This window comes from Cygnus olor, chromosome 26 (genome assembly GCF_009769625.2).
Source record: "Cygnus olor isolate bCygOlo1 chromosome 26, bCygOlo1.pri.v2, whole genome shotgun sequence".
Taxonomy (NCBI): Eukaryota; Metazoa; Chordata; class Aves; order Anseriformes; family Anatidae; genus Cygnus; species Cygnus olor.
In genome coordinates this window covers 1,467,463-1,481,992 of record NC_049194.1, presented here as the reverse complement: position 1 = coordinate 1,481,992, position 14,530 = coordinate 1,467,463, and positions in this window count along the sequence as shown.

The following is a 14,530-nucleotide window of genomic DNA, read 5'->3' as shown; positions in this document are numbered from 1 at the left end:
TTCCCTTTCATTTCAACGCTTCTATTTTGACATAAGAAATGAGCCAAAAGCTGCCAGTGCCCTTCTCTGATGCACAAATACCTTCCATTTCCTCCCAAAACTGAAGGCTCCGCAAGAGCAGGCAGAGACGTGCGGCCGTGGCCGTGTCCTCTGCCCCGTTCCCTGGCCCTAAAAACAAGGGGAGGCTGCTGGGGGCTGCGACCCAGCCATGGGGACTCCAGCCCCGTGCCCAGGTTTTGCAGCCAGCCTCTGATGCTCCAGGAGGAAACACCCTGTGCACCGTCCCTGTCCCCACCTGATGCACCAAGCGATGGGAGCCCCGGGGCTGGGGCTTCCTGGGGAGGGGGCAGTTTGGAGAGGGGGGGGGTGTCACACATTACTTTCCCTTAACATCGAGCTAGGAAATTGTCTCCAAACTCAATGGAAATCTGAGATTTATAGAAAACAATAAACGGGAGCGGTTCTCGCCTGGCTTCCTGGGGAATTAGGACAAGGGAAGTCGGGGCTCAGGCTCTGACCAGAGCTACGGTGACTGCAGAGATGCGAGGAATGAGGGGAAGGGCTTGTCCTCATCCTCATCCTCATCCTCGTCCCCGGAGCTCCCAGCACACCCGCACAGCCTCCACCTGCCAGCCTGAGCCCGGCTGCACGACAGCTCCTTGTTCACCAAGGCCCAGCCCCGGCAAAGCACCAGGATCGTGCTTTTCATTAAAAATAAATAAATACATTCCTGGTGGCTGCCGAGCAAGGCATGAAAACGCCATCCCCAAAGGCTGAAAAACCAGAAGGCAAATGCAGCGCGAGCCACAGTTATTATTTTTTGAAGCGGCTGTGATTTTTTTAAGCTAATCTGCGGCTGTCTGGGGGGGGGGGGGGGCGTGGTGGGAGGGGGTTGCTGGGGCTGGCTGGTGTTAGCAGCGTGACGGACGGGCACGGGGACAGCATCCTCAGGGCCGCCTGCGTTTCCCGCTGACCTTTCCCCGCTGCTCTGATAGATACTTTCTGACAAAAGCGGGGACGCCGCACACCTTCCGTCCTTGCTCCGTGCCTAGCGCGGGGACGTCGCCATGAGCAAGTCCCTGTCACCGGCTATTAGGGGGAGAAGGTCTCCGCCAGCACCGCGCTCTTTCCGCATGAGTGCCAGGCTGGGGGGGTGTCCCCGGCCCCCCGGTCCGTAGCGCACGTGCCCGCCTTGGTGGTTTATAAATGCAAATCTGTTTAACAGCCACACGCGCGTTTGTTATCTCCGAGGATGAGCCCGAGCTCTTTGAAGTCAACATATGTATGTGATTATGCACACATGTGCGTGACCTACATTCGGGGCTGGGGCACTTTCCCCGGTGCCACCCGGCGCAGGCGAGCACCCACCCGCTCCGCTCCCTCGCAAATATTGCCATTTCCCCGGCTGGTTTTGACTCCTCCACCCAGCGCAGCCACGGAGTTTCCATAGAAACATGAAGATATTAAACTGTAAATAATAATTTCTCCATAAAAAAAAAAAAAAGAGTGGGGGGGGGGAGAGAAAGGAGAGGCGGGCAGGCTTGCACACCGCGGATCCGACGCCGTGCGGCATCGGGGCCGCTTCCCCACGCGGAACGTGGTGTCAGCAGCGAGGGCGATGCTTTGGCTGGGGTCCCTGAGTACCCCAAAGTCCCATGTGGGGTCTGGTGTCACCCTCCCTGCCAGGTCCCACGGGTGGGGGTCCCACGCGCCCACCGACCGCGCGCCCCTTGGTGCCGGAGGGCGGCTGAGGGATGCTGCGCCGCTCCATCCACCTCCGGCTGCTGATTTATCCGGGTTGGAGACTCCAGCCTGACATCTATAAAAATTAGCAGATAAAGAGCTGGCCGGGCCATCCTCTGCCAGCTTTGGGTAAATAAACGGGAGCTTTTCTGCTGCAATGACACATACCTGATTGGAAGGAATTGTTATTTACTGTTGCCTGTTCAATGGTTATTTTTAAATGGCCTAAAGTTAAACACATCAGTGTTTTTCATTTTCTCCTGCTCAGGGATATGTTTTTGTCCGGGGCTTTTACCCTTTCTATCTATTTAAGTGATACTTTTTATCATAAACGACTTTTTTTTTTTCCCCTTCCTGCTATCGAGCACAAAGCAGAGCCGGAAAACCATCCCTCCACCAGGGAGAGGAGAGGCAGGCGCTGCCACAGGACGGGCGGTTGGGGTTTCGTGGCCAGGGACTCGCGCACCTTTGGGCACCTGCCTGTGACACTGGCGGCCAGGACGGCTGCAAGCACGGCTCCCACCTCCCGTCCCCAATTAAATCCACTCTGCCTGATTATTGCATCGGTGGGGAGATTTTTAGGGCTCCAGCTTTGCTTTGCTGTGCCATGCCAGGATGCTCAGCACCGTGCCGTGGACCTAGGGACCACGGGGTGGCCAGGCTCGGCCCCGACACGCAGGCAGCAGCCCCTGCCCCAAACCAGCCGGGCTGGGGGGCCTGGGATTATCCACAGCGTAACGTCCCCCAGGAATAAGATTGCAGCTTAGGGCCTAATGGAAAAGAGGAGAGAGATGGGATTAAAAGGAAAATAATGACTATTTCTTTAGCGAGGCCATGGAAATGAGAAGGGGATTAGCGGCCTCTTTACCAGCAGACCCCAATCCCGCCGGTCGGTCCCGGACCCACGGATATCCAGAGCTGCCGGAGATGCCCACGCTCAGCATCACACCCTGGGACCAGTTCCCGAGGGTCACACCAGGGCTGGTGGCGCTGACGCCCTCAGGGACCTGCCTCGTGCCCACCCGAGCACCTGCCACCACCCCCTGCAACCGCACCTGTCCAAAACGAAGGCAATTTTGCAAATATTTGCCCCCGCGGTTATTTTCCTCTCCCTGCAGATTCGTTGGGAAAAAAATTATAAAATATTCTGCAAGGAATAAAGCACCGAAAATTAAAACTTCACTTGCCGAGGCACAAGCCCGAGAATAAACCTGAAAGGCTCCTTTCTCTCGCCTTCGGTTGCACACACCGTGCTTTGCAATTGGCTGCTTTCCTGGAATAGATTCAGTTGCTATGATACCAAGTTTGCTTTTAACGAACCCCAGAAAATTAATGGCATTCAGCAGATAAGTCCTTAAAGTGGAACCTATTTTAAGAAATTCTTTCTGAATGGTTTACAAGTAGTCAGGAGGGAAGAGAAAGCTTCCCGAGGGCGGCAGAGCCCGCACTCTCCCCACCCCTGCTCCCGGCTGGGATTTGGGGTCCGGGGCGTTGTGTTTCGGGACACCCTTCAGTCTGGGGCCCCAAATGCAGAGGGCAGGATGAGGCGGGAGGCGTCAGCTCCCTGCACCTGCCCTGAGCATCCCTCCCGCTGCTGCGGCCGCGCTGCCCGGCTTCGCTTCCTCCCGGCTGTCCCCACGCGGCCTCGCTGCTGCCACGATCGAGCATCTCCCTCCGCTGGTGCTACAGAGCCGCGGGCAGGTCCCTGCCGGCAGCCCCGGCACGTGAAGCTGCGGGATTTGGGGACAGGCCACGGGAAATCCTGTTCCTGCAAAGCCTGGGGGCCCTTGGAGAAGCTCTGGGCTCAGCACCGAGGAGCTGGGGAAGGTTTTCCTCCAGCCGTGCGAGCAGAGCGCGGGGTGGCATCAGGTGGCGGATGGGGTGCGTCCCCCCTCCTGGGACCGGTGTGAAGGACCCAACCCGGTGTCCCCACCACGGTTCCCACTGCACGGGGGCCTCTGGATTCAGGATCAGCCCTGCGTCCCCGCATTACACCGCAGTGGATGCTTTCACCCAGCCTCGGCATCGCTGCTGCTAAAGTAAGCGCGTTCCCGTCCCTGTCCCCGAGCTGTGGGCAGAGCCGCAGCAGCCATAAAGGTTGTCAAATGCCACCAGCACCATTATGGGTTAGGAACGAGAAGCTGAAATCCCACTGCCCATCTGCTCTGCTTTCTCCCACACCCCATTTCAGGCCCTTGTTCTCCCTGCACAGCCCAAACCGGGCCAGCCCAGGGCATCCCTGCAGGCCGGGGTGAAGGATCAGTGCCCGGCGTCACGGCACATGCGATCTGCCCCTCTCGCTGGCGGAACAAAGCAAGAGCTATCGAGGGGGAGAAAGGGGCACCCCTTCCTCTCACCCCCCCCAAAATCCTCCTCGCTCCCCTCTGCCTGCAGACTCCGGCAACGTCAGTTGGAAGAGGAGGTGCGACTGCACGCAGAAGCGAAACTCCGGCCAGGAGAAACGGGGCAGGGAGAGGCTCACGGCGCAAGGGGTGGCGGGGTTGGCATTTTCCTATTTGGAGCTGATGCTCTTCCTCATTCCTTTTCTCAAGCCAGGGAAGAGATGCACCAAACAGAACAGCGAGCGGGGGTGTGGAAACGTCCCCAATGCCACCACCCTACACAGGCTGCGGAGCCCCTCGCGCCGTGTCCACCTCCCGCGGGCCTGATCCTGCGAGGGCTTAACACGTGCCCGACCCAGCGCAACAGCGGTGGCTGGGTCCATCTGCAGAGCTTCCTGCGGATGGAAGCAGGAGGGAAGGAGCTCGGCGTGCGGGCACACAGCACCCCAAGCCGCGGCACGGCAAGGAGCAAAGCCGGAGCCCGGGAGGCACGCGGAGGGGAGGCTGCGACCACAGCAGCACCGGCGCGGTGGGAGCGAGGCTCCCAAATCCACCTTTCCGAGGAACAAAGCTGCACTATCTCTGCAGATGCAGAATAAGCGACGAGCGGCGATGATTTATTTCTCTTCCCCAGTAGATAAACCGGCCTCGGAAACGGGTTTGCGCTAAATTACAATTTGCATGCGGTAATTTATTTAAGCAACTTTCCTCCTACTTCGTTATAAACAGGGCTTCTCTGGGGGTTATTTCTGAGCTGGCCCCATTTCATTTGTCTCCAGCACTCCTGGTGCAACCAAGCTTAATTGTCGGCGTGGAAATTAAAACCACTGCAGAAAAAATAAAAAAATTAATAAAATAAAAGGTTCTGGGTTTGTAGCTAGCCTGAGGAACCCCGGGTTTGAATAGAAATAATCACCTAGGCACAGACGCTAGCTCTGGGCCTCAATAAAAATGATTAAAGACAAAACCCCACTGAAATTTCCATTCTACAGACGCGGCGCATTTGGCTTCCAGCCGCTCTCCCCCAGCAAAGGCGCCGTGGCCGGTGCCTTGGGGAGGCCGGCGGCCGCAGGGCCCCTCTCCTGCCGGGAGGGCAGGGATTTCTCCCGGAGAATAGCGAGCGGGTTTTTACATTCGGTTCTCTAGCTTTATGATATCACATACACTCATACAGCTAGATAACCAAAGAGAAAAACCGACCCAGGTCTTTTAAAATCGGGCCTCGGCCGTGCCGCGCGCCCCAGGGAGGTTTCGCTCCGGCACCAGCGAGCCACGGCCCGTTGGAGCCCCCCGGGGTGGCCGCCGACCCCGTCGCCTCGCCGCGAATAATGAAGGAACCCCAACGGTTTCGGTGGGAGAGCGCGATGCGACGAGCGGCGCTGCCCACCCCAGCGCTCCGACCCAACGCCTGCACCCCAAAGGGACGCGCGCGTACCCCGAAGCGTGCTCAGCCCCGTGCAGCCCCCCATGGCCTGGGGGCCGTGCAGGGCACGGTGTTTGCTGGGCGCCGTCCCTGCAGCCACTGCCAGCACCCCAGGGACCTGCCTCCTCCCCAACCCCAAATTCGCCCCCAGCCCCAGCCCGGAGCCCGCTCCCACTTTGTAATTACTGTAAATTACTGGCGGGGAACTGCTGAGTCATGAGAGTCGCTGGTGAAGGGACAGACCCAGCGGAAAGGGCCCCGCGGGGTTTCCACCGCATCTCCGCTCTGCCCTCCTCTTCCTCCCCTTCCTCCCGCAGCCGCTCTCTGCAGCCGGGCCCCGCTCACGACCCCGGGGGCGGGACCGGAGCCTGCACCGCCGGGGGGGGTCCCCGTGCCCACGGGGGACCCCGACCCCGCATCTTCGAGGGGGACCCTTTATAGCTGGGGGGGACCCCATATATTTGGGAGGGACCTCTAATATCTGGGGGGGGGGGGGGACGGGACCGGTTGATGCCCCGAAGGGGCGACCCCGCAGCTGCCGGGGGGGTCCCGTGCTCGCAGCGCAGCCTCGCCCGCAGCGGGACCCGAAGGATCCCCGCACCGGGAGGCTCGGGGCCGGCCCCGGGCACCGGCCGAGCCGCGGGGGGGGTTCGCTCCCGGGGTCCGGTGCTGCCCCAACCGGAGAGCTCCGGCCGGACGGGGAAACCGCGGCAGCACCGCAACGAGGCAAAGCTCCCCCGGGCAGGGAGGGGAGCGGGGAGAGGAAGGGGGACCCCCCCCCCCAAAAAAAAAAAAATGGGGAACCGGAGCAGGGAACCGGGACGGGGAACTGGGAAGGGAACCGGGGAGGGAACCGGGGCGGGGAACCGGGGCGGGGGTACCTGTCGCCGTCGGCTCCGGGTGTCCGCGTCCTTTCCGTGCTGCCGGGGTGGGGAGGAGGCTGCCAGCCCCCGCCCGGTGCCGGTCCCGCTCCCGGAGCCACCGGGACCTGCCTCTAAAGTTGAGGCAGAGCCGGCGGAGGGCGGGGAAGGGCGGGAGGAGGGACGGGGCGGCCGGCGGGGACAAAGCCCGGGCGGTGGGGCCGGGGCAGGGGTCACCCCCCCGGGGGCAGAGCCATTCGCCACGGCCGCCGCTTCCCCCCCCCCCGGGGGCCGCCCCGTCTGCTCGCTCCCCCCCCCCCCCCTTTACCCTACGCCACGGAGCCTCCCGGCTCGCCGCCCCCCAGCCCGGCCGCAGCCGGCCCGCCCCGTCGGGGGAGGCGGCGGTGCCCCGAGGCTAACCCCGCTCGGGCCGGGCTGTGGCGGGGCCGCCCCCCCGCCTCCCGACCCTCTCCCCTCCCACTCCCCCCGACCAGGCGTTAAACCCGACGGGGAAGGGCAGGGGCGGGGTCCTGAGCGAGGCGGGGGGGGGGGGAGAGGAAGGCGGGGGCAGCCGGACCCTCCCGTCGGGGCTGCGCTCCGCTTGCAAAGGGGAAAATTTTGCGGCAGCTCCGGACTAAAAACGGGCACGACCCCCGCCCCCCGGCAGGAACAGGGCCCCGACGGGCCCGGTCTCGGCTTTGTCCCCTAGTCCAGGGGACGAAGGGGGGGCACGTCTGGGGCCCGGGACAAAGCGGGCCCGCGGCTCCGAGGGGCGCCGGGGCAGAGCCCGGGGCGCGGCGCCGAGCTCCGGCTCCACGTCCCCCCCGTGCGGCCGCCCGGGGCCGGCCCTGCCCGGTGCAGGGGACCCGCTCGGCTCTCCGGGCACGGCGGGGCAGCCCCTGGGGCCGGGCCGGGGGGGGGCGACCCTTCCCCGGCCCCCCAGCCTCTTTGCACCGGCAGCGCAGCGGCGGGAACAGGCGCGCCCCCCGTGCGCGCACCGCGGGGTGCCCGGGCACCGATGCGCGCCCCCCGGCCCCACCCTGGTGCCCACCGGGGAGCATTCCCCCCCTTGCACACTCACTGGTGGTGCACAAGCACTGGTGCACAAGCACCGCCGTGCACGCCCGTGTGGTGCCCGCACAGCTCTGCACGCGCACCCCCGCTCCGCACCCCCGGCCCCCCAGTTTTGCCCCGGCTCCCGGGGGGGGCGGGGGGGGCACAGCCCTCCCGGAGCCTCCGCACCGCACCTGGCTCCGCAGAAAACGGCGGAAAACGAAACCAACCCACGGCCAGGGCTCAGCACCGGCATCGCCAGCCGCCGGGCACGGCCCCGGCCCCTCCGGGGTGCTGGGTGCGGGCACCCCCCGGCCGGGCCCGGGCCCTGCTCCCAGCGCCCCGTGTTTTGGGGAGGGAGAGCCAAGGGCGCACGGAACCGTCCCGACCCCTCTGCCCACACCCACCCTGTTCGATATACCTATAGAAAAATATCTATATGGGTATGTTGGATCCGTATAGAAATATCTGCGCCCGAAGGAGCTGGGAGCCGGGCACGGCGGTGGCTGCGGAGGTGCCACCCCGCAGGCACCGGGGGCTCACCGGGGGCTCACCGGGGGCACCGGTGCTTTGTACCCCGCACCGGGGCCTCCCGGCAAAAGGGAACCCTCGGAAGGAGCCCGGTCCGCGGGCGGTGGCCCCAGCACGGCGGGGCGGGGGCTGAGGATGCTCCCGCCGGCACCGGGCACCGGGTACCGGGCACCGGGTACCGGACACCGGGTACCGGGCACCGGGCACCGGCCCCGCCGCTCTCCGTGGTGCTGAACGGCGGCCGCCGCCGCGGCGGGAGGCCCCGGAGCCGGTCGCGGTGGTGCCTCCTCGGCCCTTCTCTTTCCAAGCCGCCACCACTTCGTGATTATTGTTCTAATTATCATTAATTATCGTCGTGAGCGTCGCCGCCGTTCCCGTCGCTCGGGTGCGCGGCGGCACGGCGAACCGTTCCGAGTGGGAGACGGTGCCACCGAGGCAGCCGGTTGCCGAATTAACGGATCGTCGCCCCGTACGGCCCCGGTAGCTGCCGCCCGCGGTCCCCCCCCGGCTTGGTGGGCAGGGGCACACCGAGCCGGTGCCGTTACCTCCGCCACCGGGCTCCGAAACGCCGCCGCCACCGGGGATGGAGGCTCGGGGCCCGGCACCGGGCGGCGGCGGCGGCCCCGGCGGGCTCGGCCCCGCTGCCCTCCACACCTCCGGTGGTCCCGCCACCTCCCGGTCTTCTCCCCAGCCCCGGCGGTTTTCCCCGGTGAAACGGTGCCTCCCGAGGGGGCAAACCCCCCGCAACGGCCTCAGCCCTAAAGCTCCGCCGGGGGAACGAACGGGAGCCACGGAGCGGCCCCGGGAGCATCCTCGGGAAGGGGCAGCTCCGGGCACCGGCGGGGCCGGGGCTCAGCATCCTCACCGACCCCGCTCTTTCGCCGCCCCCCCGGCCCGGGAAGCCTCCGCGCAGGCACCGAGCGAGCCGCAGCGGCCCGGTTCGGCCCCGCCGGGCTCCCGGTGCCGCTCCCCTCGGCTCCGCGCCCCCGGGAGGGCCCGGGGAGGCGGCGGGGGAGGCTCGGCAGGGCCGGCAGCGAAGGGGCGGCTGCCCCACGCGTGTTCGCGGCGGCGGGAGGATGGGAAGGGAGGCCCGGGGCTCGCCCGGCCCCGCTCCTTCCCGGCACTTACCGAGCGCTCGGCCGCCTCCAGCCCTCGGCCGGCGGCTGCGGGCACCGGCTCGGAGCCCGGTGCCTCTCGTCCCCCGTCCTCCCCTCGCCGCCACCCCCGTGTGCATCAAATACCTTCACTGCAGCAGCCATGTTGGGCTCCGGTGCGAGCACGGCGCTCGCCGCAGGAGCCGCCGGGCGCCTCGGCGGGAGGCAGCGCGGCTCGGCTGGGCTCGGCTCGGCGCCGTGCTCCCACCGGAGGAACCGGCGGGCCCGGGCCGGCCTCTCCCGCAGCCCCGCTTCGCAGCCGTACCCCCGCCAGCACCGCAACTTGTCGCCGTTACCGGCAGCGCCAGGCCCGGGGGTCGCGGGAGGGTCTCGCTGCCCGCCCCGTCCCGGCCCCGCCGCTGCCCACGGTGGGAACGGGCGAGCATCAGCCCCGGGGCTAGCGCCTGGCGAGAGGCACGGAAAGCCGCAATTACCTCCTCGGCGGGCGGGCAGAGTCCCCGGCGCAGCCTCTGGGCCGAGCTCACCTGGGGAGAAAAAAAATAAATAAAAAATAAAATAAATAAATTATCTATAGAGATTTATATATATATTTCCATCCGAGAGGCGAAGCAGCGAGCGCGACGGCTCCAACTTGGAGCAACTTTGCCGGGAGGCTGGCAGCGGGGGCGGTGCTGGAGCCCCCCGCAGCACCCAGCCCTTCCCGGCCCCCAGCAGCTCGGGGGGGGGGTCCCAAGGGGAGCCCCGGCCCTACCCAGGGGGCAAAGCCGGGCCCCGGCCTTTGGGGCTGCAGCAGCGCAGCCCCACGTCTGTCCGCCCGGCCGGCTGCAACGGGCACCGGGGGGCGAGAAACGGCAGCGCCGGGCCTGCAGCCCCCGGGGAAGGAGGGCACCGAGCCGCCCCCGACCCCCCCGTGCCGCGGGCACCGGAGCATCCCCGGCCGCGGGCCCGCAGAAGCGGGCAGCAGCCGCCGCTCCCCGGTGAAGGGAGCCCGGCCCGCGCCCCTCGGAAGCGGATTTTCAGCTGTTTGTTGTCGGTTTGTGTGTTTTTTCCCCCCCCTCCCAGAAATACAGATATTTTTTTTCCTTCTTCTTTTTTTCCCGCCCCATTTTTTTTTTTTTTAATTTATTATTTTCTTTTAGCGTTTTGATTCCGGTGTTGTCGCTGGGAATTATTTGCATTTAAAACGCAACGACTCGTTCCCTGCACATCGCTTCGCACATCAATTCAACCAGCACCGGAGCATCGAGAGAGCGCCGGAGAGGGGGGGGCGACCCCCAGCAAAAGGGGGCCCAAACCCCCGGCCAGATCCCCCCCAATCGCTGCCCTCCCGGAGATCTCGATGTGTGCCGAAACTAAAGATTTAGCCGGCGCTCGGAATTGTTTTATTTCTGCTGTCGCTGTCACCCAAAGATGTGGTGGCAACAAAGACAGGGAGGGTGTTTGACGCTCGTATTTTTGGCCTGCTCCCGTGCAGAAATATTCCCCCTAAGCCCCGAACGCTTTGCAAAGATCGAGCTCTCTAAAAGCAATAATATCCTGCCCTGGGAAGTGCTTAAAAAAAGACAAGCTGATTTTATATTTGTCCGCACGCCGTTCCTAAGCCCGTCGGAGGGCACGCACAGCACCCGCAGAAACTAATGCCGAGGGGGGGGGGACTGGAAATGAGAGCGGAGCCCCCCCGGACCACACCGGGGCCGAACGCTTTCCCCGCGCCCGGCGGAGATTTCCCCGCTCGGGAAAACAACGGCGAGGAAATCCCCGCCGTGCTCGCTCGGGCAGAGCCAGGAGCTTCAGCACCACCACCACCACCCGAGTTACTTTTTTAGGAAAAAAATAAAAAAAAAAAAAAGTAGAGATCCCCCCCCCCTCCTCCCCGTCTTTCTCCAAACCTGATTCAGCCCCGGCCCTTTGGGTTGGGGAATTTTTTTCGTGGCTTTCCAGCCCCGCAGCGCGGATGGCACGGCTCGGAGGGGACGGGGGAAGGATGCCCACACCAACCACCGCCGGGATCCTCTCCGACCGCATCCCCCGGCTCCCAAATCCCTTCCCCGAACCCCCCGAAATAGCTGCACACACCGAAACTTCGCTCCGGCAGCCCCTTACCTCGGGCAGCGGGCAGGGCAGGGCAGTCGGTCCGGGCAGCCCCGGGGGCTATAAACCCCGGGTGGCTTTTGTGAGTTTGCCGGAGTTTCCCCCGGCTGTCCCCTTTTGTGTCCCGTTGCCATCTCGAGGCCCTGATTAATTAATTTCACACTGGAGCCCGGCAGAAAATTTTCCCACAAACAAGTGGCCGGGGAGACGTGGAGCCCCAAAGAAAAGGAGTCAACATCAAGTTCAACAGCATGCGGGAAGGCGATTTCCATCACAATCGCGTCTGAGCGGGCCCGGGCGGGGGGCGGCGGGCGGCGGCCCCCGCGCCCCCTCCGCGCCCCCTCCGCGCGTTCCCAGGCTCGGAACAATCGCGCTCTGTTTGCCTCGCACATGCCGGCGTTTGGGCACGGAGGCTGCCTTGTGATAACAGAAATAATGAAGGGGGCTCGGGGAAGGCGGGGGGGGTGGTGGTGGTGGGGGGGGGGACGCTCGGGTGGGGGGAGAGGGGGAGAGGGGTGGAGAGAAAAAGGGAAAATGGGAAGCGGAGGAGCCGCGCACCGGGCTGCCCGCTCCCGACCTGTTGAGCCCCGACGGTGCCCTCGGAGTTTTGCCGCAAAAAGCGGCCGAAAGGGGCGGCTCGGCCCCGAAAGCCGAGAAGGGGACGGAGCCGGCTCCGTCGGGGGAGGGGGGGGGGGAACTTTCCCCAAGTTTGCTGCAAATCTGCCCTTCTAAAGCCCCAGCCACGCGTTTTCCCACAGCCCCGGGGGAGCGGGGGAGCCTGCCCCGGGGGAGCGGGGGCCGGGGCCCGGGGGGGGGGGGTCGAGGCGGTGGTGGACGTGTCCTGCAACCCAAGCAGCTCGGCTCCGCCGGGCATTGTCCCCACGGAGCCCGTGGCCATTGTTCCCGGCGCTGCGGGAGCCGGAGGGAGGGCAGCTTTCCACGCCTCGACCCCCCCACCCCCACCCCCCCCACCCCAATACCCCCCCTCTTCGCCCCCACCCCGATACTCGCACCGGGCTGGCGGGACCCTCTAATCCGGGGGAGGGGGGGAAAAAAATAAATAAATAAAGCAGAAAAAAAATATCGCAACCCGCAGGAAAAAAATCAAATAAATAAAGGGGGGAAAAAAAAAAAAGGCCCGGGTTGGGGGGGGAAAGAGGGGGGCGCGGGGTCCCCCCTGGCAGACTTCCTCCAAGTTGGGAGAAGCGGCGGGGGGGGGGGGGGGGGCGGGATGCTGCGGGGGTCCGCACCGCCCTGTCCCTGCGACCCCCCCCCCCCCGGGGCTGCCCCGGCCCGGGGAGTTCTGTGCGGGGCAGGGAGAGAGGGGAGCCGGGGGGGGGCGTTATTTACCTCCCTCCGCACCTCTGCATCCTTAAGGACTTAGCGACAGCGGGAGCCGAAAGCCGCCGGGACAGCGGCAGCCTCCGGGAGGGGGGGGTGGGGCGGGGGGGGCTGGGGGCAGGTATGCGGAGCCCCCCCCCCCCCCCCAAACCCCCCCCCCTCCGCGGCTGGAGCCGATGCGGAGCGGCTGAGCCGGGCTGCGGCTCCCGGCGAGGAGTGCCAGGAGCGGGGCTGGGGGAAGCGGAGCCCCCCCCGATCACGTTGCCGTTACGTGGGGTTAAACAGAAACGTCTGCCCGGGGGCTTTAACGGGCCCTGAGCCCCGGTAACACCCCCCCCACACACCCCCCCACACCCCCCCCCAGAGACCGCCGGGCCCTGGGGGGGGGGCGGATTCCGCCCAAACATCCATTTTGTCCCTTTTGGAAATGGAGAGAAGGAGAGAGGAGGGAAAATGCGCTTTTTTTTTTTTTTTTTTTTTTTTTTTTTTTCCGCTTTCTCCATATTTTACTACGTAAGGCATGACGTCCTCACGTCGGGAGCGGGATAGGTTAGCCCTGCGCTGGGGGGGAATGCACGGGCTGGCGGGGGGGGGGGGGCTCGAGGGGGGGGAAAGGGGCGGGGGCGGCTCCGGGAGCAGAACCTAAAAATAACGGGGATTGTAGGGAAAATAATAATAATAATAATAATAATAATAATAATAATAATATTCCGGGTCACCCCGCCGGTGCAGCCCCACAAGGGCATCGGGAGGCCGGACCCGGTGGGGGCCGGATCCCACCCCCCCCGCGCCTCCTCCCGGCCCCACGCCCCGCGGGACCGAGAAGGGCTCGGGGAGCCCCACAGGGCCCGGCCGGAGCCGGGGTCGGATCCGGAGCGAGGGGAAGGACGAGGGGTTTGGGGGGGTCCTCCTGCTTTTGCCCCCCCCCCCCCCCGGGGCTGGTGCAGATGCTGCGGCAGGAGGAAGCGGGCGGTTGGGGTCACCCCGGTGACTCCCAGCCCGGTGCAGGATTTATCCGCTCTCCGTGGAAATGCAGCCGAAATCGGCTCATCTTTAATTAAAAATAAATAAATATAATTAAATAACGCCCCGCCCTGGGTGTTAACACCCCCATGCTCCGAAGTAGCCGGGAGCACGGGGGTCACCCCGTCCCGGCGCACCGGGATTTTCGTAGCGCGTTAAAAATCGGTGCCGGCAATCGGGAGTCGCTCCGAATTCGGACGCGGGGGTCTCGGTGCGGGGCGAAACCCGCACGGAACCGAGCTGCGGAGCGGGGCCGGGCTGGGCCCGGGCTGGGAGCGGGGCCGGGGCCGTCGTGGTGCTGAGCCCCCGCTGCTGCCGCGGAACCGGGCCCGTTCCGTGCCCCCCCCCCCCGCCCCCCCGGCGCTGCCGGCTTTGGCCCCGGTGAGCTCCGCTTCTCAATTTCCCCCTCAACGAATATTTCTCCCCGCGGGGCTGGGGGCCGCCGGGGGGGGCTGTCCCGGTTCCCCGCCGCCCGCCCCGTCCAACCGGGGCCGTGAGGGGCCCGTCCCGGTGGGGGGGCAGCAGGAACCGGGCCCGGGTCCGCACCTCGGGGGCCCCAAACCTGGTCCCTGCCCCAGCCCCGATGGGGGGGTCCGGCCGGTGGCGGTTCTCCCTCCGGTCCCGGCCCCGCCACCGGGGCCTTCCCCGGCAAATTCCGCCGGGCCCGGCTCCCGCAGCCCCGCGGTACCGCCGGGCCCGGTCCCCCTCCTTCTGCTGGGGTTTTTGGGGGGGGGATTTTTTTGGGGGGGCGGGAGGCGTATTTTGGCTCCCTGATAAGGTTTTGATCAAAAATTCATTACGAGGCGCTGCGCGCAGCGCCATGAATATTTCAGGGCTTTTGCAAAACAACCGAGTGGGGGCTTGGGGGAGGATGCACCGGCGGGGGGGAGGAGGGGGCCCGGAGCCCGGGGCTCGTTCCCTCCCCGGTGTAAGGCGTGAAACGGCCGCGGGAAGCCCCGGGAGCGGAGCCCGGCCCCGGCCCGGCCCGTCGGGTGGCCGCGGGGACGC